We start from the raw sequence: 16,678 nt of genomic DNA on the forward strand, positions 1-16,678 counted from the left end.
CGAAAACGAAATTGAAGAAGAAACTGAAGCTATTGAGCCGTATCGGTTTGAACCGTATGCAAGCGAAACCGACGAAAACGACACGACAGCCAGCGACACGGGAGAAAGCGAGGACGAATTCGGCGATCGCTTTCTAACCAACGATTGGTATGTGTTTGTTTGGCATTAAATGAAACTAACAACTATGAACTAGGTTTACAGCATATGAAATACATTTGGCAACAACATGCACTTTGAGAGTGCAGACAGCCCAATTTTCATCAATTAATATATTCTGTAGACATACCCTCATCCGCGCTCTTTTCCTGAAAGCTGATCCGTCCAGTCCAGTTGGAAATGCATCTGCTTTGAGTATCGCAGGATATCCACACATTCTTGCCATCTCTGTCGTAGCATAGCTTTCGTCGGTAAAGTGTGCGGAACAAACGTCCAATTTCTTGCCACTTTCGCATCTTTGGGCCACTGGTGCAACTTGAATCCGTCCCTGTTCGTGTTGTTACACCCTCCGACAACACACCGACGAGGCATGATGTCTCCAAGGTACGGAAAACAGTCGAAAAAACGGAAAATAACAGAGCTGATTTGACTCGGTGTTTGAGAAAATGGCGGATTGCTTCCCGATGTGACATGACGTCATCGCTCCGAGAGCGAATAATTGAAAGGCGTTTAATTCGCCAAAATTCACCCATTTAGAGTTCGGAAATCGGTTTAAAAAATATATGGTCTTTTTTCTGCAACATCAGGTATATATTGACGCTTACATAGGTCTGGTGATAATGTTCCCCTTTAATAAGTATGTCTAGAGTTAAACGACGCCCCAGCCTCTGTGCCGTCTTCTTCTTCCTCCTGTATCGTAACACCTTGGCTGATGTCTCCACTGCTTGTACGGTGCATTCAGAAAGTAATCACGTTTCACTTTTTCCACATTTTGTTACGCCTTATTCCTAAATGAAATACATATATTTGTTGTCCTCAAAATTCTACATAATGACAATGTAACATGTTTTTTTTTTCATTTTTTAGCAAATGTATTAAAAAAAAAAGTCACAAGTGCTCAATTACAGCCTCAAGTCTTTTTGAATATGATGCCACAAGCTTCGCACACATATCTTTGGGCAGTTTTGCCCATTCCTCTTTGCGGCACCTCTTAATAAGCTCCATCAGGTTAGATGGGAAGCATTGGTTTTCATCCAGGATGTCTCTGTACATTGCTGCACTCGTCTTTCCCTCTATCCTGACTAGTCTCCCAGTTCCTGTCACTCAAAACCATCCCCACAGCATGGTCGATCAATCAATCAATCAACCAATCAATGTTTATTTATATAGCCCTAAATCACAAGTGTCTCAAAGGGCTGCACAAGCCACAACGACATCCTCGGTACAAAGCCCACATAAGGGCAAGGAAAAACTCACCCCAGTGGGACGTCGAGAGGATGCCACCATGCTACACCCTACGGTGCCTGGTTTCCTCCAAACATGATGCCTGGCATTCATGCCAAAGAGTTCAAGCTTTGTTTCATCAGACTACAGTTTGTTATGGTCTGAGAGTCTTTCAGGTGCATTTTGGCAAACTCTTTTACTAAGAAATGGCTGACTGGTGGATTGCTGCAGATATGGTTGTTCTTCTGGAAGGTTCTCCTTTCTCCACAAAAAACGGAAAATAACAGAGCTGATTTGACTCGGTGTTTGAGAAAATGGCGGATTGCTTCCCGATGTGACGTCACGTTGTGACGTCATCGCTCCAAGAGCGAATAATAGAAAGGCGTTTAATTCGCCAAAATTCACCCATTTAGAGTTCGGAAATCGGTTAAAAAAATATATGGTCTTTTTTCTGCAACATCAAGGTATATATTGACGCTTACATAGGTCTGGTGATAATGTTCCCCTTTAATTGTATCCCAACAGATCTCAGTGTAAATCTATGGGCATGAACTGACAACGTCTGCTCGGATAAAACAAACCGAACAGTCCAGTTGCGATCGATTTGAATGCCCTGAGAATTCAATGACTTGAATGAACGAGATCATCCATAGACATATGAAATGTCGTCTTGCTCATCACTCAAAAACATCAGCGATGAAACGTCAGGCTGAAAATTGTCAGCCGAACTGTGATCCGTTCTCTTCGCCTTCTTTTCGTTAAGCCCGATTATGAGGCGAAAAGACATATTTGATCGGCGTTCGGAAAGCCGGCAGAAGGCCTTCTCCATCATGTTTGGCCAGCCGGTTAACAGGAGGCGACTTGTGCATTAATGATGATGGATTCCACACCCAAGGCCTTTGGAGAACAATCACTCCCACAATGCCACGCGAGGGCCTGACCTTCTGACCCTCCATCTCAGTGCCGCACAGCAAAAGGGAAATCTATAAGCAGATTTGAGAGACAGAAGTGACCAGTGGCTGCTGGACAAACACGCTCATACTGCACAATAATCCCACTGGAACGCTCTCAAGCAGCCTCACCGTGTGAAATAAAGGTGGGTGTGTGCTTTGTTAAAAGCAAACAAAGCATGCTGCAGTGTGTATGAATGTGTGTGTACTTCATGTTTACATGTATATAAAATTGAGACCGCATATACAGGACTGTCTCAGAAAATTAGAATATTGTGATAAAGTTCTTTATTTTCTGTAATGCAATTAAAAAACCAAAAATGTCATACATTCTGGATTCATTACACATCAACTCAAATATTGCAAGCCTTTTATTATTTTTATATTGCTGATTATGGTGTTACGATCCACTGCACGGATCATAGTTTGTTTATGTTTCTCGTCACATATGTTTTCAGCACATTTGATTTTGTTTGTGTTCAGTTGCCATGTCAGCTGATTACTTTCACCTGCCTCTGGTTAGTGTTCGGGACGCGCACCTGTTGCCCGGGCACTAATCAGAGGGCTATTTAGTCTTTGCTCTGGCCTCACTCTGTCTGGCTTCGTAGTTTGTTCTCATACAACTGTTAACGACTACTTAGATCTCATGCTATGCTATTTTTTCCTGCTAGCTCCCACGCTAGTCCTTTTGTTTTGCCTTTTGTGCTACGTGCATGTCTTTTGTTTATTCTTCATATGATTTATATTTAAAATAAATCATTTTTCCTACCTGCAAGCTGTGTCCGAAGCCGTCTGCATCCTTGGGAGAACCACACCCGCATCACTATGCGACCCAGTCGTTTCAGTGATGCGGGTGTGGTTCTCCCAAGGATGCAGACGGCTTCGGACACAGCTTGCAGGTAGGAAAAATGATTTATTTTAAACTACGAAGCCAGACAGAGTGAGGCCAGAGCAAAGACTAAATAGCCCTCTGATTAGTGCCCGGGCAACAGGAGGCAATCAGCCTGTGGCATTGCTAAGGTGTTATGGATGCCCAGGATGCTTCAATAGCGACTTTTAGCTCATTTGCATTATTGGGTCTGGTGTCTTTCAGCTTCTTCTTCACAATACCCCACAAATTCTCTATGGAGTTCAGGTCAGGGGAGTTGGCAGGCCAATCGAGGACAGTACGTACTACCATGGTCAGTACACCAGTTACTGGTGGTTTTGGCACTGTGGGCAGGTGCCAGATCATGCTAGAAAATGAAATCATCATCTCCATAGAGCTTTTCAACAGTAGTGCTCTAAAATCTCTTGGTACACAGCTGCATTGACTCTGGACTTGATGAAACACAGTGGACCAACACCAGCAGCTGACATGGCTCCGCAAACCATTGCTGACTGTGGGAACTTCACACTGGATTTCAAGCAACTTGGATTTTGCTCCTCTCCAGCCTTCCTCCAGACTCTAGCGCCTTGACTTCCAAATGAAATACAAAACTTGCTTTCGTCTGAAAACAGGACTCTGGACCACTCTACAAGTGTCCAGTGCTTCTTTTCCATAGCCCAAGTCAGACGCTTCTAAAGATTTTAGAGCACTACATGCTTCCATCTGTTGAAAAACTCTATGGAGATGATGATTTCATTTTCCAGCATGATCTGGCACCTGCCCACAGTGCCAAAACCACCAGTAACTGGTGTACTGACCATAGCATTACTGTCCTCGATTGGCCTGCCAACTCCCCTGACCTGAACCCCATAGAGAATTTGTGGGGTATTGTGAAGAAGAAGCTGAAAGACACCAGACCCAATAATGCAAATGAGCTAAAGGTCGCTATTGAAGCATCCTGGGCAACCATAACACCTTAGCAATGCCACAGGCTGATTGCCTCCATGCCACGCTGCATTGATGCAGTAATCCGTGCAAAAGGATTCCCAACCAAGTACTGAGTGCATTAGTTGACATTTTCAAATGTTTGATTTTGTTTAGCTGTTATAAATCTTTTTTTTTAACTTGGTCTGAGGAAATATTCTAATTTTTTGAGATAGGATTTTTGAGTTTTCTTAAGCTGTATGCCATAATCAGCAATATTAAAATAATAAAAGGCTTGCAATATTTGAGTTGATGTGTAATGAATCCAGAATGTATGACATTTTTGTTTTTTTAAATTGCATTACAGAAAATAAAGAACTTTATCACGATATTCTAATTTTCTGAGACAGTCCCGTAGATACATGTTTTATGTGAAGAAGCGCATGTAAAATGCCAATTAAAGAATGGCAGGGCGCTGCATATGAAGTCTTTCCACAGACGTATTCCAAGCCCCTTCCTGCTATGTCACTGTCCCTTGTTGTGCACAACGTTGGTGCTGGTTTCGCAAGGCAGCAGTACTGTGTTCAATCCCTAGTCAGACCAGCGTCAAATAGGTTTGCAAAATCATATTCTTGTTACGATACAGCGGGGGAAGAAGACGGCACAGAATGCAGGATGTTGTTTAGCTCTTTTTATTATAAACAAGGGCAATGAGGCATGTAACTAATCCAAATATGTGTGGTGTGCGACTATGTGTAGTGATTAACTGAGTGTTTCCAGGAGTGTTGAGGACAAGGCAAGCTCGGAGATTCAGAGACAGACAGGAGGTCAGGGGCAAGAGCGAGGCGTCAAAGTCCGTGTCCAGGCGGGAGGTTTGAGATCCAAAGAGGCAGCCAGGGGAACCAGAGGGAATACGGGGAGACGAGACACACAGCTCGTGACAAGGAAACAGAGTTAATGCTGTGTACGGAACAGGAACTACGTTGTGGCTCGGAACGCAGGTTTGTTCTGGCTTAAGAAGCCCAGGGAGCTCATCAGCGACAGGTGTGTGGATTGCAGATTGATTGCAGCCGCCGACTGCAGCCGGAGTGGCGCGCGCAGGTGCGCTCTTGGAGGTGTGCTCTTGTAGGTGTGCTCAGCGCAGCGCACAGATGAATGCGCATTGGGATGTGCCCGGGCCGTAATTATGTTGAATTTGTTAAAAATGTATTTACAATTAATTTGTTGTATTATAAAATATGCTTCAACTTATATTTTAATTTGATTAAAAAAATTATTTAAAAAATGTTTTACATTAGGGCTGCATCTAACAAAAAATGTAATAGTCGTTTAGTCCGCTATTATTTTTTCGAATTGTCAACAATCATCGCTTATGAATTGCTGTACGTGTTTGGGTTTGATGTTGAGTCTGCGACTTATTTTTAAAACGTACTATAGTAAATTACATTTTAACAAAATAAACATAAATTATAGATGAATGAATGTTGTTGTTTTTTATTACACAAAGCATATAATCACAGTGAAAAAAAGAATCTACGGACTTAAAGTGCAAGACGTTCTGTAAACATGACATTCAGTGTAAAAGTTGCATCCAGTTATATTAGTGTTATTTAGCTGCAATTATTTAAAAGTGTAAACTTGAACAGTCCTGGCCGACTATCAGTGAAAATGTTATTTAGTGACTTAATCGATTAAGTCGACTAATCGTTGCAGCCTTATTTCACATAAACGACAAAGTGTGACAACAGTTTGTAATTTGGGGGCTTCAAACTGAATTCTGCTAAGGGCCCTAATTTAGCCAGGGACGCCCCTGTTTATTACTCAGATGGCTCTTTTCATGAAATGTTTTAAGAGTGATTTTAAAGGGGAACCACACTTTTTGGGGGAATGTTGTCTATCATTCACAATCCTTATGTAAGATAAAAACATTTTTTTTTTTTTTTTTTTTTTTTTTTAATGCATTCTAACCTGTAAATAAATGCTAGCAAAAGTCAGCTAGCAAATATTCCGAAAGCAACAAATTCTGCTTCCAGCAAGGTTTGATATACACGCTGTAAGTATGTATGTAATGTAGTAATAACATACAATATTTACGTATGTTGCTCATTTTAAGCATACGGCGTTGCATTAGATTCACAGATGCATCACAACATTCTCTTTTCCCTTCAAAAACAACAACAACACTACTACTCACTGCAGACTTCGAGAGAACCAACACAGACTTTTTTTGGGACAAATAATGATCCTAAAAATATATTTTTTTCAGCCTAAATATAAGGAGGATGATTAACAAGTTATAGAAGCTGTGTGCTAAACGGATACACTAGCATCAAGTAGCAGTATTGCTAAGTGCTAAACAGAAAAAACAAACTACGTACATAATAAAACAATCACTTACTGTACAATGTCTATTCTCACTGGGATGCAGACTGATGGGATGTTCATATATTCTTGTTTTGATTAGGAACTCCTGCAAATGTAGACAAACTTTATTGATCCACAAGGGAAATTGTTAAAAAACGGGGAAAAAAACAACGTCTTTTTGTGTCTTTCTTGCCATCTACGGGTCTTGAGTTTGAATCTCAGAGTTTACCATATCAGTATTTGGCCACATCCTTCTACTATCCAGGTGAGATGCATGATTTATAATCAATAAATAACTTTCACCAATTTAGAGGCAATGCAGCGGCTCAGTATGTCAATATAGCAGAGGTGGGACCAAGTCATTGTTTTGCAAGTCACAAGTAAGTCTCAAGTCTTTGCCCTCAAGTCCGAGTCAAGTCCCGAGTCAAGACAGGCAAGCCCCGAGTCAAGTCCAAAGTCAAGACTGGAAAGTCTCAAGTCAAGTCCTAAGTCCTGCATTTTGAGTTTCGAGTCCTTTCAAGTCCTTTTAACCACAGACTAATATATTAACACAGATTGTGTATGCTTTTCAAACGCTGTATTTATTTATTAAAACAAGTGCATTTTAAATTGCAGGAAAGAAAATTGTGCTGACATTGCACTTTATAATAGCACTATTAACCAGTCATTTTAAACATTAACTCATTCCTTTACAGAACAAAACACATTGAAAAATAAAGTGCAAATGTACTTATTTGTACAAAAGTGTTAACATTGAAAAAACATGACATATACGTGAACATAACAAAAAAGTTGTACTTTTTATATGTCAGGGCCCTATGCTGCATTGCATTTGCAAAAGACCAAATCAGCCAAGAGTATGTCAGTCATTTGTGCACGATGGGGGCGTAGTATGATGCCACCATGGCTGAAAACTCGCTCCACTGGAGCACTGGAGGCAGGCACTGCCAAGACTCTCATGGCCACTCGGAACAGTGAAGGAAGAGTCTTCATGTTCAATGCCCAGAACAAAAGGGGGGAGAGAGTTGTTTTGGGTTGGTGCACTACTTGTAAGTGTATCTTGTGTTTTTTATGTTGATTTAATTAAAAAAAGAGGAAAAAAAAATAATTATTTCTTGTGCGGCCCGATACCAATCGATCCACGGACCAGTACCGGGCCGCGGCCCGGTGGTTGGGGACCACTGAGGTAAACAACCAACAGTATGTCAGAAAGCTAGCTAAAACGGTACACATATTCATAATATAGTATACATTTTAACTGACCTTTATTTGACTATTTTTGTCTTTTTTTAGGTGGCTAAAATACGCGGTGCTGCTGACCGCCGTCTAACGTTACGTGTGATATATTGACTAACGTAACCCTGCTTAAAAAAAATCACTGAACAAAAAGTATGAATAAGGTAGTGAACTGCAACAGATTCCCGTGTTTGCAATAACGTTATAACGTTAGCAGTGAGTTTACAGCCTCACTGATTTAACTACACAGCAAATAAAAGTCACGTTACTTAGCCAATAAACGTTATCTTACATTCAAAACTTACCGTTCTTTGTGCAACTTCAAATGCCGGACGAAGTTGGAAGTTGTTGCCTCTCCATCAGTCATTTTGGAACCGCATGTGTTGCATACTGCAAACCGTTTTGTGTTGACCACCTCGTAATTTTTATACCCAAACGAAGTTATTTTAGGTATCATTTTTTGTTCACTGGCGTGTGGTTTGGACATGTCTTCTTCGTTGGTTGTCCTGCAATTTGATTGGATGAATGCTGTGTGATGAAACCAAAGTAGATCTAATTTGATTGGCTGTTGTACTGAGACCACACCAGCTGACACACGCAACGCTGATAGACAAGTACACAATGAAAAATACGGAGCGCTCCCGAATAACTTTTTCATCTTTGGGTTTTGGGGAAAGTAGCAAGTCATGTCAAGTCATGTCGATTCAAAAGGCTCAAGTCCAAGTGAAGTCACAAGTCATTGATGTTAAAGTCTAAGTCGAGTTGCAAGTCTTTTTACATTTTGTCAAGTCGAGTCTAAAGTCATCAAATTCATGACTCGAGTCTGACTCGAGTCCAAGTCATGTGACTCGAGTCCACACCTCTGCAATATAGCAGCCTAAACTATCAGCGATCACAATATAGACTGCCTGCGTAAGCACTTATAATAACAATATCACAAATACTTGGTTATTATTCAGTTCACGAGATGTACATAGAGTATTGTTGGCGGTTTTTGGATGTTTTTTTTTTTTAGGCCTTTATAGTGTACTCCCATTAGCTGCATTGTTAGCCATCTGGTACTTGCCTGATTCCACAAAGTAAAATACATACAAAAAGAACAACATATGTGTTCTTGTAGGGATTGTGAATTAATTTTAAAAAAAATGCAGTTCCACCTTAAGGCTCCAAACAGCCTTAAGGCTGGTTTGTTTAAAATGAAAAGTCTAAAATCCAAAAAAACAAAAACGGGATGCACCCAATGACACTGCAAACTTGTATTCTTGGGGATCTCCATCAATTTAGTAACGTGTCATCAAAGAGTAAACATTTCTTTTTCAAATGCATAATAACAAAAAGGGTAATATTTAAAAAAAATGGATAGATATTGATAGTCCAACACATTCTGACTGGTATACACAAGCTATGGAGATGATATCAGTAGAAACAACTGCATTTAGTTTAGATAATAATGAGTCATACATTGGAATATGGGATCCGTTATTTAAATTTGTTTTAACTATTAAATTAACCAAAAATATGACTTATTATATCTTTGTGGAAAATATTGGACACAGTGTGTTGTCAAACTTATGAGATGCGATGCAATTGTAAGCCACCGTGACACTATTCATTTTTTTAAATTAATGTCTAATGATAATGTCAATGAGGGATTTTGAATCACTGCTATGTTGAAATTGTTACTAATATTGATACTGTTGTTGATAATATTCATTTTTGTTTCACTTTTTTAGATTGTTCTGTATCATGTTTGTGTGTCCTCTCAATTGCTCTGTTTATTGCTATTATGAATGTTGCTGGGTCGGGTTTGGTTTTGGAATTGGATTGCATTATTATGGTATTGTTGAGTATTGTTTTGTTTGATTGATTAATAAATTCTTAAAAAAAATAAAAAATAAAATTAAAAAAACGGGATGCAGGTCTACCATGACGTTACGATGGGATAAAGTGAGAATGTCAATACAAACACTAAGTAACGTACAGTATATCGTTTGTATTAGAAATGCATGAACTTTGACATAGATGTCAAATTGTTCACAAATGACACACAATGTGAGTTTGTGTTTGTGTGTTTCAATTATTGATTCCACTCCTGCTCTTATCTTTTCTTTTTGACTGAGGAGGGGTGGACTCTTCAGGAGTGGGTGGATGGTGGGGGTTTAGGGGGGGGGGGGATTAGTGTTTTAATGCGAAATTGTAAATGGGACCTTTCATAAAAGTCCACGGGTTCAAACGTTGTGCATTCAAGGCCAAATTGTTTTCCAGGAAAAAACCGATAAAACAGTCCGTTCATCACTGAGCAAACTTGACTCATTATTTGCATTAAACTTTGAAAAAAAAAAAGAAGAAAGACATTTTCCACCGAAGGACGCATTAGTGATTGGCTGATTTGTTTATCCCCAACTGGCATGATATAGTTTAACCTTACTTAACTGGCAGATTGTTTCATAGCTGCCAAGGCCTCCTGTGGGACAAATAAGGACACGGTTGACCTCTGGGAATGAATTCTGCGAATGAAAAGGGCTTCCTGATGTGATGGCACGCCAGCAGATAGAGAATAATCACAGTGTGTGCGTGATTAATGACTCTCGCAATGTTGGACATTCCGTACCATCATGCAGTACATCAACGTGCACTAGAGATGCGCGGTTTGCGGACACAACCGCGGAGTCCGCGGATTATCCGCGGATCGGGCGGATGAAATTTAAAAAAATAAGATTTTATCCGCTCGCGGGTCGGGTCGGGCGGATTAATTAGATTTTTTTTTTTTTTTTTTTTTTTTTTTTGCGGGTGGCAGTTAAACCAATTGGGAAATATATATATACATAGTTAAATGTTGTTACCCACATACGAAAAACGAGCAGGCACCTGCTGCATATGCCACAACAGAAGAAAAAAAAAAAAAGAGATGGACACTTTTACGGAGCGGAGAAGGCCCCCGACGCCTCGCCGGGGTCCGGGACCGAGGCCCCTTCCCCGGAGAGGGCCCCACCGGGAGCCGTAGCTGAGGCGATCCGCGAGAAGGGCCTGACGCACGTCCAGGGTCACTACCGCGCCCACCGCACCGACACCCCGCCTCGTCCGCTTTCGACGCGGCCGGCGTCACGCGCAGCAGGTAAGCAGCTTACCTGCCCGCCACCCCCGTGGCCGGGGGCTCGTAACATGGGTCACTCCGCGCGCTCCGCCCGCGCAGCTTACCTGCTTGCCACCCCTGTTGCCGGGGGCGCGTAAAAGGGGTCACTCCGCGCTCAGTGCGCTCACGAAAGGGGTGGGGCTCACCCTGGTTGATATAGAGAGCAGGACAGTGGCCATGGAATTTCATTTAAGGTTTGTGATAAACCATCAAACTCATTCGTTAAAAGGACTCTATAGTAATATAAAGCGAATTTTTCTGGACATTATCATGCAAGAAAAGTTTATTTTTGGGATCGCGATCACCGCGTAATGATTTTTAAAGGTTGCATTACATTATTAACTGTCCCATGTGATCAGGCAGTGCAATTGGAAGTCCATGCTCAATTATTGCCTCCGTAAATAAAACTTCGGCATTTATCACATCCAAAGAATCTGTTTGGGCGACGAAAAACGTTGAAAGTTTTCCACTTGTATCGCTAGCAACGGCATTAGACTTGTGTTTTTTTTGTCCCAACGTGGTCTTTTACATCGCTAATTCCTCCGTGTCCGATCGAAAAATCTTGTCTGCACAAGGTGCAATTCGCGTAGTTTTCACCCTTTTTTTTTTTTTTAATTAATATTAGATATATAACAACGGGCGGATGGCGGGCGGATGCAGTTCTGATCAAACGTTACATCGGGTGGATGGCGGATGGTTGACGACTTTCTGACGCGGTTGCGGATGAGATAAATTGCCTATCCGCGCATCTCTAACGTGCACACATTAATCACATTTGTTTCCACAGATACCTGTTTGAATCTAGACGCCGTGTGCCTCCGGAACACTAGGGGGCGATCATTTCAGCACATGTTTAACTGTGTGAAAAAAGTGAGTGCTATCTGCTAATGGCTAACTGTTACTAAAAACAGAATACAATGAACAATTTAATAGACTGCAAAGTCAAGATACTTAACTTTCGAACTGGAAAACCTTGTTCCATCCATCCATCCATCCATCTTCTTCCGCTTATCTCCCGGATGACAGAGCTTCTCACCCTATCTCTAAGGGAGAGCCACGCCATCCGGCGGAGGAAACTCATTTCGGCCGCTTGTACCCGTGATCTTGTCCTTTCGGTCATGACCCAAAGCTCATGACCATAGGTGAGGATGGGAACGTAGATCGACCGGTAAATCGAGAGTTTGCCTTCCGGCTCAGCTCCTTCTTTTCCACAATGGATCGATACAGCGTCCGCATTACTGAAGACGCCGCACCGATCCGCCTGTCGATTTCACGATCCACTCTTCCCTCACTCATGAACAAGACTCCGAGGTACTTGAATTCCTCCACTTGGGGCAAGATCTCCTCCCCAACCCGGAGATGGCACTCCACCCTTTTCCGGGCGAGAACCATGGACCCTTGGAGGTGCTGATTCTCATCCCAGTCGCTTCACACTCGGCTGCGAACCGATCCAGTGAGAGCTGCAGATCTTGGCCAGATGAAGCCATCAGGACCACATCATCTGCAAATAGCAGAGCTAATCCTGCAGCCACCAAACCAGATCCCCTCAACGCCTTGACTGCGCCTAAAAATTCTGTCCATAAATGTTATGAACAGAATCGGTGACAAAGGGCAGCCTTGGCGGAGTTGGTGGTGAGTAGATCGACCGGTAAATTGAGAGCTTTGCCATCCGGCGGAGGAAACTCATTTCGGCCGCTTGTACCCGTGATCTTGTCCTTTCGGTCATGACCCAAAGCTCATGACCATAGGTGAGGATGGGAACGTAGATCGACCGGTAAATCGAGAGTTTGCCTTCCGGCTCAGCTCCTTCTTTTCCACAACGGATCGATACAGCGTCCGCATTACTGAAGACGCCGCACCGATCCGCCTGTCGATTTCACGATCCACTCTTCCCTCACTCATGAACAAGACTCCGAGGTACTTGAATTCCTCCACTTGGGGCAAGATCTCCTCCCCAACCCGGAGATGGCACTCCACCCTTTTCCGGGCGAGAACCATGGACCCTTGGAGGTGCTGAATCTCATCCCAGTCGCTTCACACTCGGCTGCGAACCGATCCAGTGAGAGCTGCAGATCTTGGCCAGATGAAGCCATCAGGACCACATCATCTGCAAATAGCAGAGCTAATCCTGCAGCCACCAAACCAGATCCCCTCAACGCCTTGACTGCGCCTAAAAATTCTGTCCATAAAGGTTATGAACAGAATCGGTGACAAAGGGCAGCCTTGGCGGAGTTGGTGGTGAGTAGATCGACCGGTAAATTGAGAGCTTTGCCTTCCGGCTCAGCTCCTTCTTCACCACAACGGATCGATACCAGGGAAAACCTTGTTATTTTTGCAAATATTAGCTCATTTGGAATTTGATGCCTGCAACATGTTTCAAAATAGCTTGCACAAGTGGCAAAAATGACGGAGAAAGTTGAGGAATGCTCATCAAACACGTATTTGGAACATCCCACGGGTGAACAGGCTAATTGGGAACAGGTGGGTGCCGTGATTGGGTATAAAAGCAGCTTCCATGGAATGCTCACTCATTCACAAAAAAGGATGTGGTGAGGGTCACGGTCAAGTCCCGCCCAATGAATACTGGTGGTGGTCAAGCGAGCTCTGTTCTCAATGTGTTCTAGGCGCTGTTTCTTCAGAGTTCCTCGAGAGGTAATCAAAAAGGGCGGAAAAGTGCAAGATTTGTGGAAACGACGACGAGAAAAGCAGCTCACACTTTAGTCCAAAGGGAGTAGAGTCGAAGAATGGACAAATTACTTTGTTAGAGGTTTGTTTGGTATTCTTTTAATTGTTATTATTTACCATTTAAGTACCATCTTGATGTTATTTGTGTTTCTTAAACAGATGTTTGCTACGAGTGTTTCAAAAAGCGCCAACTCGGCATGTCACAGTAAAAGAAAGCAAATGTGATCAAAACCTAAAAGAGTTAAGTTCATAAATGAAGCTTTCAGCAAATACACATTGTTGCAGTGACGTGCGGTGAGGTTGATGGCTGGTGAGGCACCGACTTCATCACAGTCAGATTTACAAACATATGAACCCTAAAGAGTATATTATTCACCATTTGATTGGCAGCAGTTAACTGGTTATGTTTAAAAGCTCATACCAGCATTTTTCCCTGCTTGGCACTCAGCATCAAGGGTTGGAATTGGGGGTTAAATCACCAAAAATGATTCCTGGGCGCGGCGCCGCTGCTGCCCACTGCTCCCCTCACCTCCCAGGGGGTGATCAAGGGGATGGGTCAAATGCAGAGGACACATTTCATTACACCTAGTGTGTGTGTGACAATCATTGGTACTTTAACTTAACTTTAACTTTACACATACAAACTGTAGCACACAAAAAAGCACATTTAATAAAAAAAACGTTATTATGGTCTTACCTTTACTTATAAATAAAGTCCATTCGCCGCTGTTGTGCTGGATTAATGAACCCCCTGACGGGTGTGTTATATCAACTAAAGCCCTCACTTAAACTTTCCACGTGCAAGATTGAATCTATTTAAAAAAGTGTAACCGAGGGTTTATAAATGTCGCCTATACTGTATGAAACTACAAAATAACAAACACGGAGGCTCCAGTTTACACGAGGACCACTTTATTTACCTTCTTTCAAAAACCTCCGCTCCACTACAACATGTCATGACTTCCGCTCTTGGCGCCTTCAAAATAAGAGCTCAAGGCATATGCTGTATAACAGCGCATAACAGGAACTTAACATCACAAATAGGAAAGCCCATAAAAATAGGTTACAAAAGTTATTTAATAAGAAGCCAAAAAGTGCAAAAACAATAATGTTCATGTTGGAGGAGTTGTGAATGTTGTGGCCCTGCAGTCATTCACAACTTCTCCAACACAAACATTATTGTTTTTGCACTTGTTGGCTTCTTATGAAATAACTTTTTTAAATAGATTCAATCTTGCACGTGGACAGTTTAAGTGTGGGCTTTAGTTGATATAACAATTCTACGGCGGGGGTGCAGGAGGCGGGGCTACTGGAGCTTCAGCCAGTGCGTCTTTTGCAGCCGTTTTATGATCGCTCAGCACAAGAAATACGTTACACACATACAGTTGTTGACAAAATACACTGTACATTATATACCTCAGCTAACTAAACTATGGAAATGTATAATATAGTTCATATAGCAATACAGTCTCACTGCATAGCGGGCCAGCAGTTAGCCGAGTCATTGCGCAATCCATGTTGAGGCACTGAGTGACGTGCCTCAACTGGCTGCTGTTCACCGCACCGTCTCTCCTCAGTATTTGAACGGCAAATGTGAATATTCAGCGAGTTTGAATAAAAATAATCTAAAACTGGTGAAGTTAAATGGAATATAACTTTATAGTATAATCACTGGATGCATATAACAATTTATTTTCTTTTTTTTCTTTTTAAATTTTTTTCTTTCCATGATGGCAGGTGAGGCCCTGCCTCACCTGCCTCTAGTGACTGCACGTCACTGCATTGTTGACATCTGTAGTTATATTTTGATAAAGATGGGGAAAACACCCGACTCTTGCCCTCACGTTCCCTAAGATCTTCTTCATCCATCCATCTCACTGTCCCCATATTTAAACTGTCCACCATTGGTGCCCGAGCTTTCAGCCGCTCTGCCCCACATCTTTGGAACTCTTTACCACCAGACCTTCGTAATTTAGACTCAATATCCCTCTTCAAATCAAGACTCAAAACACACCTATTCCTGACTGCTTATTCATTGGAATCATCTTATCTATCTTTGTTGTTGTTGTTGTTTTTATCCAATTTGATTTTATTGTTTTGATTTTGTCCGATGTCCTTGAGTGTCCAGAAAGATGCCTTATAAGTAAAATGTATTATTATTATTGCTCGTAAACGGCGTTTGCAACAACAACAACAACAAACATGGCTGCAGACGTGAAGTTAAATCAGGCAATAAAACCTTATCCGAGCAAAAACGATGCATATTTATCCCGGAGAGTCTTGAAGACCAATTTCCTTGACCCAGCCACACACTAAGACGTTGTAGACCTCCATGCTTTTCCAAAATGTCATCTGTTTTGTCGTGTAGAATGGCGCCTGGCGCACAATCGTTCAACATGTCTGGGAACGCGACCGACGTAATCCTTGATAAGACTCGACAAATCGTTTTTTGATCAAGTATCTATATCTATTAAGTATGAAGGATCTATTCAATTGCATAGTTGAAATTTTTGCTCGCATCTGCTTTTTGCAGGAAGATTTAAGCCTCTTTTGTACTTTTGCGCTGCTTGCTGTGCGGCAGCCATCTTAGCTTGGTTTTCACTTCCGGGAAGTAGTCCCGTGTCCGAATACCGGCTACCGTTTTGGAATGGCAACTGCATGTAGCATCTACTATATGATACAGTAAAATACTTGCAAATGAGACACGGATGTGTACGAAAACAAGATAAATGGACAGCACCGGTCAGTGTTAAACGTTGGATTATTTGTTTGCACAATTAACATTTATTAACATTTTTAAACACACACACAATTACCAAAGATTTGTACCTGTATTGATTCCCGCGTACTAGGAATCAGTACCGTACTGCGTCATATGTGAATGATACCCATCCCTACAGCTCGTATCCCGATGTACAAAACCCAAAACCAGTGAAGTTGGCGCATTGTGTAATTCGTAAAGGAAAACAGAATACAATGATTTGCAAATCCTTTTCAACTTATATTCAGTTGAATAGACTGCAAAGACAAGATATTTAATGTTCAAATTGAGAAACTTAATTTTTTTTAGCTCGGGCCCAGCGAAGCCGGTAACGTTTCTGGGTGTTGTTGATAAATGGCTTTGTTTTGACTTGACTT

Source organism: Nerophis lumbriciformis, linkage group LG06, assembly GCF_033978685.3.
Source record: "Nerophis lumbriciformis linkage group LG06, RoL_Nlum_v2.1, whole genome shotgun sequence".
Taxonomy (NCBI): Eukaryota; Metazoa; Chordata; class Actinopteri; order Syngnathiformes; family Syngnathidae; genus Nerophis; species Nerophis lumbriciformis.